This window comes from Herpailurus yagouaroundi, unplaced genomic scaffold (genome assembly GCF_014898765.1).
Source record: "Herpailurus yagouaroundi ecotype Mexico unplaced genomic scaffold, PumYag 77, whole genome shotgun sequence".
In the NCBI taxonomy this organism is placed as follows: Eukaryota; Metazoa; Chordata; class Mammalia; order Carnivora; family Felidae; genus Herpailurus; species Herpailurus yagouaroundi.
The window spans coordinates 18780311-18799741 of record NW_024412388.1 but is presented as its reverse complement, the minus strand read 5'-3'; positions in this window follow the sequence as shown (position 1 = coordinate 18799741).

Below are 19431 nucleotides of genomic sequence, written 5' to 3'. Positions count from 1 at the left end.
CTGCTGGCTAGACGACCCCCATGTGCTCTCTCTACGTGGCCTGGGCTTCCTCAGGGCATGGCGTCTGTTCCCAGGAGGGAACATCTCGAGACGGCCGATGGCAGCCCTCTTGCCCTTCATGACCTGGCCTCCAAAGTCACACAGTGTCACTTCTACTGTCGTCTCTGGCCCAGCCAGATCGAGAGAGGGAACACACAGGTCGTTATCGCCACGTTAGAAGAGCATGTGGCACGGAAATTGTCATGGTGGCCATGTCCGGAAAACTCAGTGCATCTCACTGCATGAGTTCTGTGGCCCTGGAAGGTTCACATAAAAGGAGCTTTGATCCTCTGTTTGCTTTCCCCCTCACATCTGGGAGATCCACGTTTCCCAGATTGCTTTTCCTCATTGGCAACTGTAGCAACGGGTGGGCCAGACTGGACTGCAGTGGGATAATCATGGCTTTGAGGACTGGGGGTAAACGGAGGCTCCGGTGCCTTGCACAGCAGTGACGCAGAGCGAGTGTTTGGCAAGCTTTGGCTGGCGGCATCTTGGAGCATTTTGTATAAACAGCGCAGAGTTCCTGAGAGTGCAGGAGAAGATGCGTGTCCGTAGGCATAGGGGTCCCGGGCCTGCAGTCACCAGCATGGAGAGGTCGGGGGGTCACATAGCAGGCCATCTGGGAAACCAGGTCTCCTGTTGTCTGGCGTGGGGCTGCTTCCAGAACACTGGGTAGCTCATGAATCTATAGAAGCAATTCCCAGGGAGCACAGGTTTAAGTGGCTAAGAAGTTCTGGGCGGAGAAGCAGCTGTGACAGTGGGGAGAGACCTTCCTTCTGTGGCGAATTCCCTGCTTCACCAGGTAGGGGTGGGGGTGGGGGGGATGGAGAGGGGTCTACGTTCCCTCCCTTGATTCCGGACGGGCCTATGGCTCTGGCCCTTGGCCTCACCTGTAATTGAAGGCCAGAGTCCCTCTGTTAATACCTTTGTGGGCTTTGACCGGCCACGTGGTTAGAGCCTCTGACCACAGCTGGGGCTTAGGAAGGAGAGGGACTCAGACCCCTAAAGTGTCATTTTCCAAAGAGTGCTCCCCGGAACGCTGGGCCTTCTGTGATAATGAGGTTCTGCCAAAGTAAAGGGAAGGGTTCTGGAATCAGATAAGTGTGGGGAATGAATTCAATAAAATCCAACTCTGTTACAGAGCTCCTCAGAGCATTTGCTAGCCTTGTAACTCTCCAAGAAGGAACGGGCATTTGCAGGGCTTCCCAAGCATGCTTTGACTAGTGGGCCGCCCCCCGCCCGCCGCCCGCCGCCCCTACCCCAACCACCTTTTTGTTTTCTATGAAGCATCTTGGGAAAGCATTTTGGGAAATGGTGTTCCAGAGCAACTTAGACGTTCGTGAGGGCGATTTTTCAATAGCCAAAGGAAAGCAGCAAAAATTGTGGTGTGTCAGGCGTTATCCAGGATACTGTTGGGGGGAACAGGGGTCTCCAGGGGTGCCTCACCGAGCCCGTCTGCCCCTGCAGGAAAGCCCGGGCAGGTAGTCCTTATGGAGGTCTCAGGCCTCAGAGACACCCAAGGGCTTGCTCTGGAGCAGGGCCCTGAGACCAGCAGGGGTAGGTTTACCCAACAAGGCCTCCTTCTCTGCTTCCTGTTGAGTGGCACCATGGATCCCTCGGGCCCTGGGCCTTGGGGAGCAGGAGAGGCAGGCCCGAGGCCTGGGCTCTGGTGGCTCCTCCCCGAGCCTGGCCTGCGGGCTAATGTCGCCTTAATGCTGTGGTCAGGCGGCCACGTGGCTGGGCTCCCTGGGCGGGCAGGGCCGCATAATGGACGGCCCAGACCCGCCCGCTGACGGCTCCATTAAATGTGGTCGATTTTTTTTTTTTTTTTTTCTTCTGGTTCCCGGTGTTTTAAGCTGAGTGTCTCTGGGCAGGCATTCAAAGCCCAGTTCCAGAGCTAATCTCAGAGGCAGGGAAGGAGCAGGCCCGGCTGCATTAAATGGCTAAATCTGGCACCGGGTGGGCGGAGCTCACTTGAGGAAAGAATAGCATCGCTGTGGTCTCGGACATCGGTCATCGGGCTGGCTGCTCTCCCTGTCCTTCAGGCTGTCAGAGGGAGTCGCTGGGCAGGGTTAGTGGGCAGGGAGTGGTCCCAGGTGAAGACGATGCATGTGGGGGCTCTGCGTCTTTGCTGCGCGTCCTCCAGGCAATTGCTGACCCTCTCTGTGCATTGGGTTTTATACTAGGATTCAGTCCTTTGTAAGCTTTTCTACAGGATGGGATTGAGGAAATTTGGACAGCTGCACAATCTCCGTAACTGAAAGATCCCAGGGGCGCCTGGGTGGCTCCGTCGGTTGAGTGTCCGACTTCGGCTCAGGTCATGATCTCCTGGTTCGTGGGTTCGAGCCCCGCGTCGGGCTCTGTGCTGACAGCTGGGAGCCTGGAGCCTGCTTCTGCTTCTGTGTCTCCCTCTCTCTCTCCCTCCCTCTCTCCTGCTCATGCTTTGTCTCTGTCTCTCAAAAATAAATGTTAAAAAAAATTAAAAAGAAAGGAAGAAAGAAAGGAAGAAAGATAGATACCGGGATATTGGGGTTGGGGTGGGGGGAGCTTGAAGGCTCTTGAGGCCTGAGAAGAAAGCCCAGGCCAGCCTGTAGGGCACAGAACCAAAGTTGGTGGGGGTCTAGGCAGGCAGTGGTCATATTAAGTCAAAGAGGAGGGTCAGGATGGCGGTGACAGGGAGTTGGGGGCAGGAGAGACCGAGGCATTGGGGCCAGATGCTTTTTGGCATCATGTGATCTGAGCTCCCCTCTTTCTGGGGTTAGGACCCCAGAGCGGGGTAGGCTAGAAGCTCAACTGTGCGGTAAGTAAAGGGGAGGGGCAGAGCAAAGGTCAGGGCAGGGTAGGAAACACCTGCTGCTGAGCTCTGGTCTGGGGCTGGGCCACTGCAGTCCCCGAGTCCCAGGCCAGCGCCTGGGAAGTCATTGCACCTGCCGAGAAGCCATGGGACTCTAGCTGGGTGGGGGGCGTGGGGCTGAGAGCAAGGCGAGCCTGATGGCTGATGCCACCACCCAAGAGCCGGAAAAGGCCTCAGAGGTAGAATTCAGTTCCCTGACGGGGAAAGCGGGGCTCAGGGAAGGAGAGGGGCTTGCTGAGGTTTGCGTGGGAGCAGAGCTGGGACTAGAAGCCAGGTCTCTGATGCCCTGTCGCATCCATTCTCCCGAGACGTGGAGCTCCCGGGTGAGAGCATGCCTCGCTCATCTCCACACCCCTCCCTGCCCGCCTGCACTTGGCTCCCAGCCTCCAGCCTATCAGAGGATCTATCATTCCAGGTCCCTGGATGAATGACATCTCTATCACCCAAGGTGGGCAGGGCTGGCCAGAGTGTGGGAATAAGACTGACAGGGGACGGGTGATGGAATTTCTTATCCTGTCTTAGCCACCAGCTTGCCCTCTGTCCTCTCTCTCAGTCTTGGTGTTTGCGTGGCGAAATGGGAGCCATCCGCCGACCTTGGGGGATCCTTCCGGTAGCAGGAGTCGGGTTCTCTAAACAACGTCAGGGACCAGTGTCCTGCCTGTCCCCCATATCTGTCTGGTCTCACCACATGTCCTCTCCAGGCCCCTCCTCTTGGATTCACTGTGGATCCTTCTTACTCCTGCCAGTGACAACACTGATCTCCACACCCTCTGAGTGACTACTGGATGCCTACTGTGTGCCCCACTGTCACTCGCTGGGCTTCTGCTATCCGGGACCAGCAATTCAAGTGGGGAGACTGAGGGGGCAGGACATGTGCCAATACAGCGGGGTTGTGTTACTTTCCCCTTGCTGCTGTGACAATTACCAGTCTCTTAACTGGATTTAAACAACCCAGATCTATTATCTTACAATTCTATAAGTCACAGGTTTCACCGGGCTAAGACCAAGGTGTCGGCCCGGCCGCTTCCCTCTGGAGGCTGTGGGGGAGAATCTTTTTCCTTGCTTTTTCCACCTTCTGGAGGCTACCAGTGTTCCTTGGCTCGTGAACTCTTTCCTCTGCATTTGAAGCCACCGGCCTAACATCTTCTAATCTCTCTCTCTCTCTCTCTCTCTCTCTCTCTCTCTCGCTCTGACACTCCTGCCTCCCTCATCCAGATAGAACCCAAATAATCCAGAACACCCCTGCATGTCAAATCCTGGACTCAACCATCCCCGCAAAGGCCCTTCTCACATCAAAGATTTGGGTGATTACGACATGGGCATCTTTGGGGACCATTATTCCACCTGCTCCAGGTGGCAAGAGAGTCACTGCTGTGCAAGCAGCACAGACGTCCTGCCCAGGCCTTTCTTGGAGCCAGTCTTGGGTTCAAATCCCAGTTCTTCCATCTGTGAGCTCCACAGCCGTGGTAGGCAAACTCGCCAGCTGCTCTGAGCCTCAGTTTCCTCATCTGTTAAGTCGAGGACCATAATGACATTCAAGACCCAGTGGGTAGGGTGCAGCCACAGCTCTGAGTCCAGAGTAGCTACTCAATAAATGATCCCATCTGGCTTAATTTTTAGGTGGCGTATAATACACCTCCTGGTTCTGGGCGGACTGTAGTTCATGGGCGAGGGCGAGGAGTGGCTGAGGCTTGGGTCCTACCCTGTCCACCATGCAGTATCATCTTAGGGATGGGAACGTGGCGGGGGCGGGGGGTGGTTCCCGATGCTTATATGCGCTGAGCTGCTGGGCCAGGCTTAGCCCCTCTCGTCTCCATCCGATTCTTTCATTCATGCTGCTCTTACCGGCTGAATTCTTATTGGACAGAGGTACAGTAGGGAGCAGGACAGACGCACGCACTCCGAAGAAGTTTATGTTTCGGTGTGTGGGGAGAGAACACTCAAGAAACAATAAGGCTACTATATACACAATTATAAACAATAAAGCTATTATATACGCAATTATATACACAGAACAATTGCAGTTTGCTAAGTGTTAGGAAGGACACAAATGGGACAACGTGAGAGAGACCAGTGGGGTGATCACGGAGGTCCCTCTGCTGTGACATTTAAGCTGACCCCTACTTATGGGAAAAAGCCAGGCCTGGGAAGAGCTGGGTTACAGCATTGACCTGGGCCAAGGAAACCGCATGTACAAAGGCCCTGTGGTGGAGAAGAGCTTGCAAATGCAGAAGCCAGTGTGGATGAAACAAGAGAGAAAGCAGGAAATGGATTGAAGAGAAGGTAGGAGGGAGGCTGGGCCAGATCGGGCAGGAATTTGGATTTTATTCTAAGGTAGGGGTGGAGAATTTAAAACAGGAGAATATGATGATTTGGTCCATATTTTTATAGTTCGTTCTATCTGCTTAACTGAAGCCCGGATTGGTGCGAGGTGGGGGGGTGGGGGTAGCTTATATTATTGTTCTCAATTATTCACTTTTCTTTTCTGCGGAGGGTCAAACCTTGCTAACTCATTGACATCAAGTTCAGTCAGACGACTTGCTTTGGCCGATAAAATCCTCATAGAAGTGACACGTGCCACTTTTGGGCAGAAGCTTTAAGGCATCGCGTGACTTGCAATGTCTCATCTCCTTTCTCCAAAACAACTTGTACTATTCTAGAAGGAGGCTGCTTCCGCTGCCCAGGCCACAAAAAGATGATACAGCTCAGAGCCGTATCTGACCAGCAGTGGATGGACAGTGTAGCCAAAAATCAATCCCCGTTCCTGTAAGCCACTGAGACACAGAGATTATTTGTTACTGCAGCGCTGCCTACCCTGGCCTGACTAATCCAGGGTTTAAGGGTAGCACTGGGGAAATCCCCGGGAAGATAAAGGTCAAGGGGAGAGGTGAGGTGGCTGGCCCAGGGAGGGGGGAGAAAAGTGAGGCCTTTCTTCCCATCAAGTCTGTGGAGCGATTCCACGAGCTGGGGGGTTAGCCCTGGCTGGGAGGCAGGGAGGGACACGCTGACTGAGAGTGACAATCCCTCTCTGTCTTAGGATCCACAGGAACCACAGAGCTTATTTCTTGGGGTGCAAGGGCCTTGGCCATCTGGCTCCCCTGCGCTCTCTCTGTCACCCAGAGGTGCTGGCTGCTCAACTCCGCACCCAGGTGGCCCGTCTCACTTAAAGACACAGGCGTCTCTCTCTGACATTAGGGATGGCTTGTGGGTGGCGTTAGGACTGAAGCTACTTCCCGTGGGTGGATGAGCCTGCATGGAACAACCACATTTTGGTTGTGGCCCTTTTATTCTGGGAGGAGGCAGGCTGAAGGCTCTAGGGAGTAAAGGCTCTACAGGAAAAAGCAGGGGAGAAGGTAGCACAGGTCTGACAGAAAACAGTTCATCAAGTGTCTCCTGATTATTGCCTGGGTTCTAGACTCTATGTCAGGAGCTGGGATACAGACGTCAAAATGCAGACTGACCTCTGGTGGCCACATTCTTGGGGAGAACAAGAGGACCACACGGTATTGATAAGGTACCATGTGTAATACAAAGAGTTGTTCTGTTTTTGTGTTTAAGGGGAGAGAGGGAGCGCCTGGGTGGATCAGTCAGTTAAGCATCCGACTCTTGATTTCAGCACAGGTCATGAATTCACGGTTTGTGAGATTAAGGCCCGTGTCGGGCTCTGTGCCGATAGCATGGAGTCTGCTTGGGATTCTCTCTCTCCCCGCCTCTCCCTCTCCCTCTGCCTCTCCCAGCACTCATGCGCTCTCTTTCTCAAAGAAAAATCTTTGTGTTTGGGGTGCCTGAGTGGCTCAACCAGTTAAGCGTGCGACTCTTGATTTTGGCTCAGGTCATGATCTCACGGCTCACGGGATCAAGCCCTGCATCGGGATCTGCGCTGACAGCACGGAGCCTGCTTGGGATTCTCTCTCTCCCTCTCCCTCTGCACCTCTCCAGCTCATGCATGCTCTCTCCGAGTGTCAAAATAAATAAATAAACTTTTTTTTAAAAAAAATAAGGAGAGACAGAAGGTGGGGACTTGAGTAAAGGCTTGCAAGCAGTCAGAAGCCTTGAGACACAAAGTGGACAGAAGAGCCCGGGATAGGGACTCACTGGCCTTGGTTCACCACCAAGATGCAGCAGTGTCTACTCTTGTAGTAGGGCTCACGGTCATATGGGAAGCAAGTCCCTGAGCAGGTGTGAGGAAACTTATGAAAGTAGACGTGAGGTCATACTCCTTACCGTGGCCCTGGAGGCCATGCAGACCTCGACTTCTCCAGCCATACCTCCAGCCTTGACCCCTCCTCTCTCTGTACTCTAGCCTCGGGAGTCTACTCTCACCTTCCTTAATGGGCCAGTTTCCTACGCCCACAGGGCCTTTGCACATGCTGTCTCTGTTTTTTCTTCAGATGTTAGGTCTATCATTATTTCTTTAAAATAGTTTTTTTAATGTCTATGTATTTTGAGAGAGAGAGACAGAGACAGAGCGTGAGCAGGGAAGGGGCAGAGAGAGAGGGAGGCACGGAATCCAAACCAGGCTTCAGGCTCTGAGCTGTCAGCACGGAGCCCAATGTGGGGCTCAAACTCACAAACTGTGAGATCATAACCTGAGCTGAAGTCAGACACTTTACTGACTGAGCCACCCAGGTGCCCTGTCATTATTTCCTCAAGGACTCATTCATGACTCTTATGATACAGCTAAGGCCCATCTATTAGATGCCCTTATGGTACTTATGGCTACGCAGTGAGTAAAAACCTCACTCTACAAACTCCCTGTGCAAGAAATGGAATCTTCTTTATTTTTATGTTCTAGGTGTTTTTGCCTTTCTTGCATTAATATCACTTCTTTTTAAAAATTTTTATATGTTTTTATTTATTTTTGAGAGAGAGAGAGACAGAGACAGAGCATGAGCAGCAGAGGGGCAGAGAGAGAGGGAGACAGAATCCGAAGCAGGCTCCAGGCTCCGAGCTGTCAGCACAGAGCCCGACGTGGGGCTCGAACTCACGGACCGTGAGATCATGACCTGAGCTGAAGTCGGACACCCAACCGACTGAGCCACCCAGGTGCCCCAATATCACTTCTTAATTCCTTTAGCTTTTATCCAATTTTACTCTTCTTCAAGATTGTCTCAGCTATTTTTAACCTTTGCTTTTTCATCACAAACTGTATAATTAAGTTGGCAGTTTCCAAGAAAAAAGCCACTGGGGATTCGGATTTGGATTTCAGTTTGGATTGCACTGAATCTACAGATCAATATATGGAAAAGAGATAGTTTGACAATATTGAGCCTTCTAATCCATTAACATGGTATATTCTTCCATTGATTTTAAATCTTTAATTTCCTTGGATAATGTTTTATAGTTTTCTGTGTAGAGGTCTTATACATCTCATTTTAGATTCATTTTTATGTGAATTTTTTCCTCTATCATAAATTATATATTTTTACATTTTATTTTCTAATTATTCATATGGATATGTAGAAATACACTTGTTTGCTAAACTTGCCAAATTATTTTAATTGTTCGTAAATTCATTTAAACTTTCTATTCATGCAACCATGTTGGCTCCAACTTCTTCCTTTATAATCTTTATACCTTTTATTTATTTTTCTTATCTTAATGCTCTGGCTAGGATCTCTAGTACAATGTTGAATAGAAGTGGTGATTGTAGACACAATTGCCCTTTTAGCAATCTCAGAAGAAGGTTCTTAATATTTTGCCATTAGGTATTATGTTTGCCATGCTTTTATGTAAATACCTTTTATCAGGTTAAGAAAAAATTTTAAATATATACTTGCTAAGAGTTTTAAACATCATGAATGTGTGTTGAGTGTTATCAAATGATTATTTATACATCTATTGAGATGGTTGTATGATTTTTATCCCTATTTCTTTTTTGTATTCATATGGTCAATTATAATAATTGATTTTTTCTTTTTCAAAAATTTAATGAAATTAAACAATTTTAATTTCAGTATGGTTAATATACAGTGTTATATTACTTTCAGGTATGCAATATAGTGATTCAACAATTCTATACATTACTCAGTGCTCATCATGGTAAGTGTGTACTCTTTAATCCCCATCACCTATTTCACCCATCTCCCCACTCACTTCCCTTCTGGTAACCATGGATTTGTTCTCTATATTTAAGAATCTGTTTCTTGGTTTGTCTCGCTCTTTTCCCCCCTTTGTTCATTTTTGTTTCTTAAATTCTACATAGGAGCGAAGTCATATGATATTTGTCTTTCTGTGACTTATTTCACTTAGCATTATACTCTTTGGCTCCACTGATGTTGCAAATGACAAGATTTCATTCTTTTTTATGACTGAATGATTTACATTATATATATATATATATTTATATATATATATATTTTTTTTCTTTATCCACTCATCTATTGATGTACACTTGGGCTGCATCCATAATTTGGCTAGCTATTATAAATAATGCTACAATAAACATAGGGGCACATATATACTTTCAAATAGTGTTTTTGTATTCTTTGGATAAATACCAGGTAGTGTGATTACTGGATTGTCGTTTTTAATTTTTTAAGGAACCTCCATACTGTTCTCCACAATGGCAATATCACTTTGCATTCCCACCAACAGTGCACAAAGGTTCCTTTTTCTCCACATCCTTGCAACACTTGTTCCTTGTGATTAGTAATGGATATCTATCTATCTATAATCTATCTATCTATGTATTCATTTTAATTTTTAAGTAATCTCTACACCCAGGGTAGGGCTCAAACTCGCAAACCTGAGATCAAGAGTCACATGCTCTACCAACTGAGACAGCTAGGTGCCCCAATAATGGATTTTTAAATGGGTGATGGGTTTGAGGAGAGCACTTGGGATGAGCACTGGGTGTTGTATGTAAGCGATGAACCATGGGAATCTACCCCCAAAAACCAAGAGCACACTTTACACACTATATATTAGCCAATTTGACAATAAATTATATTAAAATAAATAAATAAATAAATAAATAAATAAATAAATAAATATAAATGTTAAAACAAACCTCTTATTCTTGGGAAGAAAAATTTCAACTCACTTGTGAGTATAAAAGTCTCCATACATATGGATTTGGTCTCCCTGTATTTTGGTAAAAATTTTTATATCTATTTCATTGAATCCTTAAAAGGACTCTCCAATGAAGGTAACTATTATGATCTCCACTTTACAAATGAATAATTGAGTGTTAGAAAGCTTAATTAATAATGAGAGAGACTGGCCTATAATTTTCCTTTTTGCAATTTTTGGTATCCAGGTTATGCTGGCCTTAAAAATGTGTTAGAAAATGTTATTTAAGAATACATTCTTTGAAACAGTTTATGTAAAATTGGTATCATTTCTTCCTTATATGTCTGGAAAAATTCACTAGTGAAACCATCTGGGCCTAAGTTTTCCTGGTGAGTTTTTTTAATGGACATGTGTTCTTTAAAATACATAGGACTATGCAAATTTTCTACTTATTCTTCTGTCAGTTTATGTTAGTTGCGTTGTTTGAGGAATTTGTCCGGTTCATCTATATTATCAGATTTATCCTTATAAAACTTTACACAATATCTTCTCATTCATTTTTAAATCTTTTTAATATCTGTAAGCTCTGTAGTGTTGTCTCCTTTTTTGAAAATTTCATATTTTGGTTATTTATATGGTCTAGACAAAACTAGCTTCAGGAAGCTTAATTGAGGTATCCAAGGTCCTTCCAGCCTATACAACACCCAGATAGTTTTACTCTGAGGTCTTGCTGCCTCCCCGGATTCTCCCTGGAAGTGAGATTTATAGATTTTTCAGAAACTATGAAGCTAGCTGGTTTTCTGTTTTCCTCTGATAACGCTTGGCCCAGGGGAAATACAGTATAGGGTCCACTTTTCTCAGGAAGCTATTGTCTCTGCAGCACTGTTCACTACTTCCACTCTCCCCAGATCCCATATGCCACTTTGCACATCTACATGCTTACAATTATAGCTCAGGAATCGTTTCTATATCTGAGGGATGGGAGAGTTTGCTTACATAACCTCTAAAATTACTCCATGACCTGAAGTTTTGACTCCCTTTTTTGGAACTCAAAAGCCAGGAAAAGACTCGTATTTTCTCCTCCTGTAGTCTCATTGCTTCCTTGAACTCAGGCCAGAGCACAGGACATGGGGTGAGTGGATACAGCTGAAGCTTGGGAAGTAGGCAAGTGAGCTTGAGTAAGTCACTTAATCCTCAGAGCCTGTTTCCCCAGCTATAGAGTGAAGGTAATGACCCTTATACTGCCTTGCTCATAGTGTAGTGACAAAGGACCAAATGAATGCTCAAAAGCAAGGACTTAAAGAACATTTATTTTATTGTAAGCTCTACTATCCACTCAAAAGGGTATATAAACATATACATACAATTAAAATAATTACAATATTTAATATAATATAATATAATATAATAATATAATAGGTGCCTGTGTCCACACCACCCAGCTCAAGAAGTTGCCGGACCTTTGAGACTTCTTGTGGGTCTTTCTTATCTTTCTTAAAGGTAACTTATCTTTCCCCAAAGTTGGAGAATGGGTGATATATGTGATGGGGATTGAGGAGTGCACCTGTCATGATGGGCACTAGGTGATGTATAGAATAGTTGAATTACTATATTATACACTTGAAACTAATATAACACTGTATGTTAACTCTACTAGAATTAAAAAGACATCCCTTAGCTATGTATTTTTCTGGCATTGTCTATGTTTGAGCTTTGTATAAACGCATGCTACTATATGTCTTTCTCTGTGACTTGTTTCTTTCCTTTATCATTGCGTTGCGGAGTTCCTCCATGTGTTTGTGTGTAACTATAATTCATTCATTCTCACAGTTGTATAATATTCCACTGTAGGAACATAACACATTGGATTTATCCATTTCCTCTCGATGGACATTTGGATCATTTCTAGTTAGGTTATTTTGAACAATGACCATTCTTGCGGATAACTCTGCACCACGTCTACAATCTAGTGCAGACCAAAGATTTTCTTTCAGGAGTGAAATTGCTGAATCTTAGGGTGTATGCATATGGAATTCAAAGATTTTGAATTCAAAAAAAAATTTGAATTACTGGGTGTATTAGTTTCCTATTGCTGCTGTAACAAATTACCACAAACTTAGTAGCTGAAACATATTTATTTTAGAGTTCTGAAGATGGAAGTCCAAAATGGGCCTCGCCAGGCTAACATCAAGGTGTTGTCAGAGCTGAGCTCTTTTTTGGAGGCTCTAGGGAAAAAAAATCTATCACCTCTTCAAACTTCCAGAGGTTGTCCCCATTCCTTACTTCATGACTATTTCCTCCAGGAGGGTAGCATCTTCAAATCTCTCTCTGACTCTGAGGCCTCCCTCTGTCACTTAAAAGGCTCTTGTGAGGGGGCACCTGGGTGGCTCAGTCAGTTAAGCTTTCGGCTCTTGATCGGCTCAGGCCATGATCTCATGGTTGAGTCCTGCGTTGGGCACTGCACTGAGAACATAGAGCCTGCTTAGGATTCTCTCTCTGCACTGCACCCCCACCCCCCCATCCCTTAAACTATTTTTAAGTTTAAATAAATAAACTTAAAAAAAAAAAAAAAAGGATCTTGTGAGTATACTGGGCCCACCTGGATAATCCAGGATAATCTTCCCATCTTGGGATCCACTGAGTAGCAAACTTAATTCCATCTGTAACCTTAATTCCCCTTTGCTATGTAACCTAATGTCTTCATAGGTTCTGGGTATTTGGCAGGGAAGTATTATTCTGATTACCATCCCAGACAACACAAAATTATTTCCTGAAGCTGCCATGCCCATTTATGGAGGGCCCTGATGGAGGCCCATTTCCTTTTTTCCTGCAAGAATCACTTTTTGCATTTTTAACTTATTTTTTATGTTTGGATTGCTATTTCTTATTGCAAAATAGTTTAAAACTCATAGGTAGTTACAGAAATAGGACAAAATTATACTCTTCCTTCAGCTTTTACATGTACTTTCCTCTGTGTGTGTGTGTGTGTGTGTGTGTGTGTTGTTCTATGAAATTGTATCACATGTGTAGATTTGAGCAACCATCATCACAATCAGGATAAAGACCACGACCTTAGCAGTGTACAAATTTAGAGATCCCTATGAGAAGGCCAGCCCCGGAGGCCTCACGTGGGTAAGAAGAATGGCTCAGGGCCAGGGAACGCTCTGGGGCCAGGGCATGAGGGAGAAGGGGAGAGAGGGCAAGGCGCTTGAGCCGCTGAACCACGGGGAGGCAGCCCCGCCTCCGGGGTCCCGGCAAGGTTCATCGCCTTGGCCAAGTCCTTCCCAGCGCACCTGAGCGCACAGGCATCGGGGAGAAGCAACGGCTTTAACTCTCCCAGATTAATCCTGCCAAGTTGCAACAATATTGATACACTATTATTTTCCACCTTTATTCATCCCCTGGCGAAGAAAGAACGACTCCCCCCAGACCATTCATAATTGAAAAATGCTTTTAAGGCCTTTACGAGTTGAATACTAAATTTCGCGAGGTGCCTGCTTTATTGGGCCTCCAGTCACCAATGATACGTTTGCTCCCTAATGCTCTTTAAGGAAGGGAACTTCAGCGGCATGATGGATGGGACCGGTCAGAATCAATGCTCATTAGTGACTCCAGTGACCAGGTGGACCCGGACTGCTCGCTCTAGTAGATGGGCTGGGTAGGGGACTGGCTCTTGGCGAGAGACGGGGGCGAGGCCTGTTGGCTGCCATTTGTCTTAGACTGTGACCTTCCTTCCTTCCTTCCTTCCTCCATCATTCAATAGATTCTTACTCTGCTCACTGTGTACCAGGCCTGATGCTGGACACAGAGCTAGATCAGACCCAGCCCTGCCCTCAAGGAGCTTCCCAGATACATGCACATAGATAAGGACAATAGGGTGGTAGGTATCCGATGTTGTGACTGTGTTCAAGGCCAAGGAAGTATGATGGGAAAGATGAGCTCTACACACAAGGAACTGGCAGTCAGGAAAAGCTTCACATCAGAGGCGGCATTTTACGGGTGTGCGGTAAGTGCTTACAGGGTGAATGAAGGAATGTGCCGGGGTGAGAAGGGTGTTCCTGGGAGAGACAGCAACACAGGCAAAAGCATGGAGATGTGGCCCAGCCCAGAGCAAGGAGATCGAGCCATTTGATTTCTTAGATGAGTCACCCTGGTGGCTTCAGAGGTGGCCAGCGTTGCAATTGTACTGATCTGACTCCTGGAATCCCAGAACCGGCAGAAACAAAATGCGAAGGATCCTCAGAAAACATCTGGCCCAACCCCTCATGATTCCGATGGGCCACTGAGGACCAGAGAGGAAAAGGGACTGGGACCAGCAAGGTCTCACCGCCAGGTAGTGGGAAGAGCCAGAACCCAGGGATGAGCCTCTGGCTGGGATTCTGACAACACAGCTGTGGCCTCCTAGGGACTCGCAGTTCAACTTTGACATTGACCGTAAGCCTTGGTTTATCTTTACATGCCAACAAGGGTGCGTTACATAGAACTCGAAGTCCCTTCGGCTCTCAAACTCTATGCAGCCCAAGGAGGTAAAGTCTTACGTTGGGAAACACACAGCTGCCCGGTGACACGGGTAGACGGGGGCTGGGGAGGACAAAATAAATTTAATGCAGGAAAAGTGGGTGAAGGGGGAGATGCTGTCTGAAAGGCACCCGGGGCAAGGTGCTCTCCATCTTCTCCTTTAATCTCTAAGTGACCTTTAGAGGTTTTGCAAATGCGGAAACTAAGGACTTGGACTTAGAGTTGACGTGACTTGCCCAAGGTCACACAAGAGGGACCCAAGATGTGAACCCAGATTTTTTTTTTTTTTAATTCCAAAGCTCGTGCATCTCTCATTGTCCTGTGCCGTCCCCTCGGGGGCCTCAGAGGGGAGGTTAGACATACACAAGACGCCTGTCCCTTCTGTGGTCCCTGTGGGGGCTCCAGGGGGTCTGCCCACCACCCACGAGTGGTAAAGCCTGTGGTCAAGTCACACAGTGGCCCTGTCCTTTGTTGTCCCCTGAGAACATTGCTCAGTCTTTGTTCAAAGATCTAAGGCTGGTGGGGGTATGGCCAGGGAGGGGCAGCCAAGATGAGTAGAAGGAGAGGGCCCAGGGCCTCAGCTCTGGATCCCTACTTCCTCCCTGAGCAGCCCTCTCTCCTGGACCCGAGATGCCGTGGTCTGGCCCCTGCCTGACTCGGGGAACGGTAACAGAAAGGCCCCAGACCCCTGTCACCGGTCCTAGGCCTCATACCTGAGCCCTGGCCTCGGGAACAAGTCCCTTCTCCCTGGATGACACCACCCAAGGGGCAGCAGAGGTACGTGCCTGCCAGGTGGACAGTCAGCCATAAGCGGCCCAGGTGCCTGGCACAGTCACAGAACCCAGCTTGGTCTCGCTGACAGGCCACCTTCTCACTCCAGGGACGTCGCCCTGGAGGCCTCAGCTGAAGCAGCCGCCCAGTGCAACCCTTCTCTTCCTGGCTCCTGGATCCATCCGTCGCCCGGGGTCGAGACCCCTCGAGTCTGAAGATGTGTCCCCTCCCCCATCACTGTCCGTCACATCATCATGCTTCATTCACTGTAAGGCACTCACCTTCAGGCTCTGAAATCACCTCGTTTATGTATGTGTCTGTTTGCATCTTATCTGTGTCCCTGGTGTTTATTATTGACGCAACGAGTGAATGAATGAGTGAATGAATGGTGCCTTGACTCCCGCTCAGCGCTCCAAAGCGGCTCTGTGACTCAGTGGATAAAAGCAGGGGTTAAATGGAGCGAGGGTAAACAAGGGAGCTCGCGGCTCTGGGCCTGGGTTTTCTCACCTGGAAAGCGGGCGAGATGGATAGCAGCTTTCTCCCCCCGTGTTTGGGCACAGTCAACAAGGGTACACGGGTGGGGGGCTCAGCGCGGCGCACAGCGGGGGCTCCCTGCAAGGGATCTGATGTATCACTGGGTCAAAGCAGGTTCCCTCCAAGCCAGCGGGGCTGGGGTCGGGGCAGGCCAGACGTGGGTGAGCTCTGGGCCTCCGTTCCTCCGTTTGAGATGAGAACAGAGCGATTCAGATTACAGGAGCGAGTGTTTGAGGAAAGACCTCAGAGCATGTATGCGTGGAACAAAGAGAGGCCAGGAGCACACACGTGACAGCCAGACGGGCCTGGGTTCATGCCACAGCTTGGAAAATCACCGGCTGTGTGACCTTGGTAAGGAATTTAATCAGGCTGAAGCTGGGTCCCCCCCCCCCATCGTGAGGATTTGAGCTTGGGGTCCCGCCCTTAGGGTGCTCATGGGAGGTGCTAAGTGCATATCGCAAAGGATGATTTACAGCTCAGCGTGGAGAATGCAGGGGGCTGTGGGAACCAGCAGAGGGCCCTAACGCAGCCTCTGGGTTAAAGAAGTCTTCCGGGTGGAGCTGGCATTGAAGCCGAGACCAAAGAAGAGGAGAAGCTGGCCAGCGATAGGAATGAGGAATAAGGGAAAAAGAGCTCCAGGCAGGTGGCATAGCATGTGCAAAGGCCCGGAGGCGAGCATAAGCTTGTTCTCCATAGTCTCCTCATACTGGCTTTAAAGATACTCCTCCCTCCAGTGGCCATCCACCCTCTCCCAGGAGAATCTGGGCTTTTAAATACCCCAGCCCAATCTCTAGACTCAGATACTCAGCCATAAGCATCTGTATTAGTTGGCTTGGGCTGCTATGGGACAACACCGTAGACTGGGGGGCCTAAGTGATAGATATTTACTTCTCACAGTTCTAGAGGCTGGGAAGTCTAAGATCAAGGTGCCAGCCTATTAGACCTCTATTGAGGGCCCTCTTCCTGGCTTGCAGACTGCTACCTCTGTGTCCTCACATGGCAGGGACAGAGAATCATCACTCTCTGTTCCTGTTCTCACAAAGTTACTCAGCCCGTCACGAGGGCCCCACCGTCCGGATCTCCTCTCACCCTAATTACCTCTCAAAGGCCCTATCGCGTTAAGGTTATTAGGGTTGTAACATATGAACTTGTGGGGACATAATTCAGGCCACAGAAGCATCTTCCAGAGGACAGAGGGCAGAACAGGAGCACAGGGGAGCCAGGAGGACCCTCAGCGGTTTTATTCTAGAGGCTCAGCCCCGTGAAGGCAGGTGCCGTGTTGGTGCGGCGCCCAGGACACCGGGCGGCTCCTGGTAGGTGCTCGGGCCATACCCGCTAAGTGGAAGAAGGAACCCAGCGCACTCCCATCAGACGGAGAAACCGAGGCTCAGCTGGGGCCAAGGACACTCCTGGCGGCACACCGAAGGCTGGTGGCCCAGCCGGGACCGGCGCTGACCTTCAGACCAGGCTGTCCCCTGTCTGGCACAGGAGGAGGTTCCGGGTCCCGCGGGGCCCAACCGGGGTTGGATTCCAGAGGCAGGGAAGACCCAGGCAGGGTCAGCATTGTTCTCTCCTCCTTATCTTCACCTCAGCTATGTATCAGCTGGTCTGGGTACTAGGTGCCAGGTACTACCCTAGTGCTGGGGGTAGAGCCGTGACCCAAACTGACACAGCGTCTGAGTTCACGGAGCCTGGCCTAGGGAGGAAAGGGGCGGACAGTAAACAAGATTATTAACTAAAAGAAAAGGATACCAGGTGAGGGCAGAGGCCACGGAGGAAACCAAGGCAGAGCAGGAGGGGCGAGGGGTGAGGAGAGGTGGGGGGTTCTTCCAGACAGGTGTGCCAGGGGGAGCATCTGTGATAGGCAGCGTTTCAGTGAGACCTGAAGAAAGACACAGCTCTTTTGTTTCTAAACATTCGTTAAAGTTTATTTATTTATTTATTTATTTTGAGAGAGAGAGTGTGAGTGGGGGAGGGGCAGAGAGAGAGGGGGAGTGGGGGGAGAGAGAGAGAGAGAGAGAGGGAGAGAGAGAGAATCACAGGCAGGCTCTGCTCTGTCAGCACAGAGCTCAACGTGGGGCTCGAACTCACAAACCACGAAATCATGACCTGAGCCAAAATCAAGCGTTGGATGCTTGGCCGACTGAGCCACCCAGGCTCCCCAGAAAGATGCAAAGTAGGTCCGCAAATTCTTTGACATCCCTCCTTTCAAGAGATGGAGCTTACTTTCCTCCCTTTGAGTGTGAACTGGACTTGGAGATTTACTTTTAGCAAGTAGAACGTGCCAGAAGTGATGGCATATGACTTCTGGCTAGCTTATAAATACGTCGTAGCTTCTGGCTCGCTTGCTGTCTCTCAGCTCACCTGTGGCCACGTCAGAAGGATGCGCCAGCAGCTCCGTGGAGAGGCCCGTCTAATAAGCCTACTGCCGTCCTACCGCCAACAGCCAAATGAGTGCCCCTTCGCAGAAGTGGTCCTTCAGCCCCAGTCGAGCCTTCAGATGACTGCAGCCCCTGCTGTCATTCTGATTCCAACCTCCTCAGAGAGCCCAAGCCAAAACCAGCCACTCTTGGATGCTTGACCCACAGAAACTGCGTGATGAGAAATGTCGGCTGTTTTAAGCCACTAAATTTTGGGGTGATTTGTTATACAGCAACATAACAAATACAGAAGGGGAGGAGCCAACCGTATGGCTATATGGATGGGAGAGCGGCCCCAACAGAGGGCACAGCAAGTGCAAAGGCCCTGCCTCCATGCAGGGAAGGCAGAGACTGTACCTGTGGCACAGCCGTTGTCTGGTCCTCAGGGTTTCCATTTGCCAAAGTGAGTGCACAGACATTATCAGATGAGAAATGTGGTCATAGACCTAAGCAGGTTTGGAAAGGGCTGGACTGGCTCAGCCGCACAACCAGCATGGTCAGCCTCTCCACTCAGCAGGCACCTTTTGTGCTGTGGCCACTGACTCTGACTTCTGACTTTCCACCCAGACCTCCTGGGTCAGACTCCCCAGAGGAGGGTCCTGGGAACTCATTATAAAAAAATTCCTAGGGATTTGAATCCATACACACAACTGAGAGTCCCTTCCCGGCAGTCCTCAGATTCCTCGGGCTCTCTGAAGTTCCTTATCTCTCTAAGGCCACTTGGCCAAGGGTGCCTGAATGGTTCAGTCAGTGGCACGTGCAACTCTTAATCTCAGGGTCGTGGGTTCATGATTCACGTTAGGGTAGAGATTACTTAAAAAAATAAAATCTTGGGGCACCTGGGTGGCGCAGTCGGTTAAGCGTCCAACTTCAGCCAGGTCACGATCTCGCGGTCCGTGAGTTCGAGCCCCGCGTCGGGCTCTGGGCTGATGGCTCACAGCCTGGAGCCTGTTTCCAATTCTGTGTCTCCCTCTCTCTCTGCCCCTCCCCCGTTCATGCTCTGTCTGTCTCTGTCCCAAAAATAAATAAACGTTGAAAAAAAAATTAAAAAAAAAATAAAATAAAATCTTAAAAAAAAAAAGTTCCAAGGCCACCTGGTCAAAACCTTCTCATTCTTCAAAACCTACCCCAGGCTATACCTCCTCTAGAGAGCTCTCCCTCACCCTTCCCCAATTCCCAGAGTCAGACCTTCCTGCCACTGGCTCATTTCTGCCCTGCTCTGGTTTCTTTGGCAAAAGGGTTATTGATTGCTCATGCTGTGGCTCTTGAACAATGTGTTAT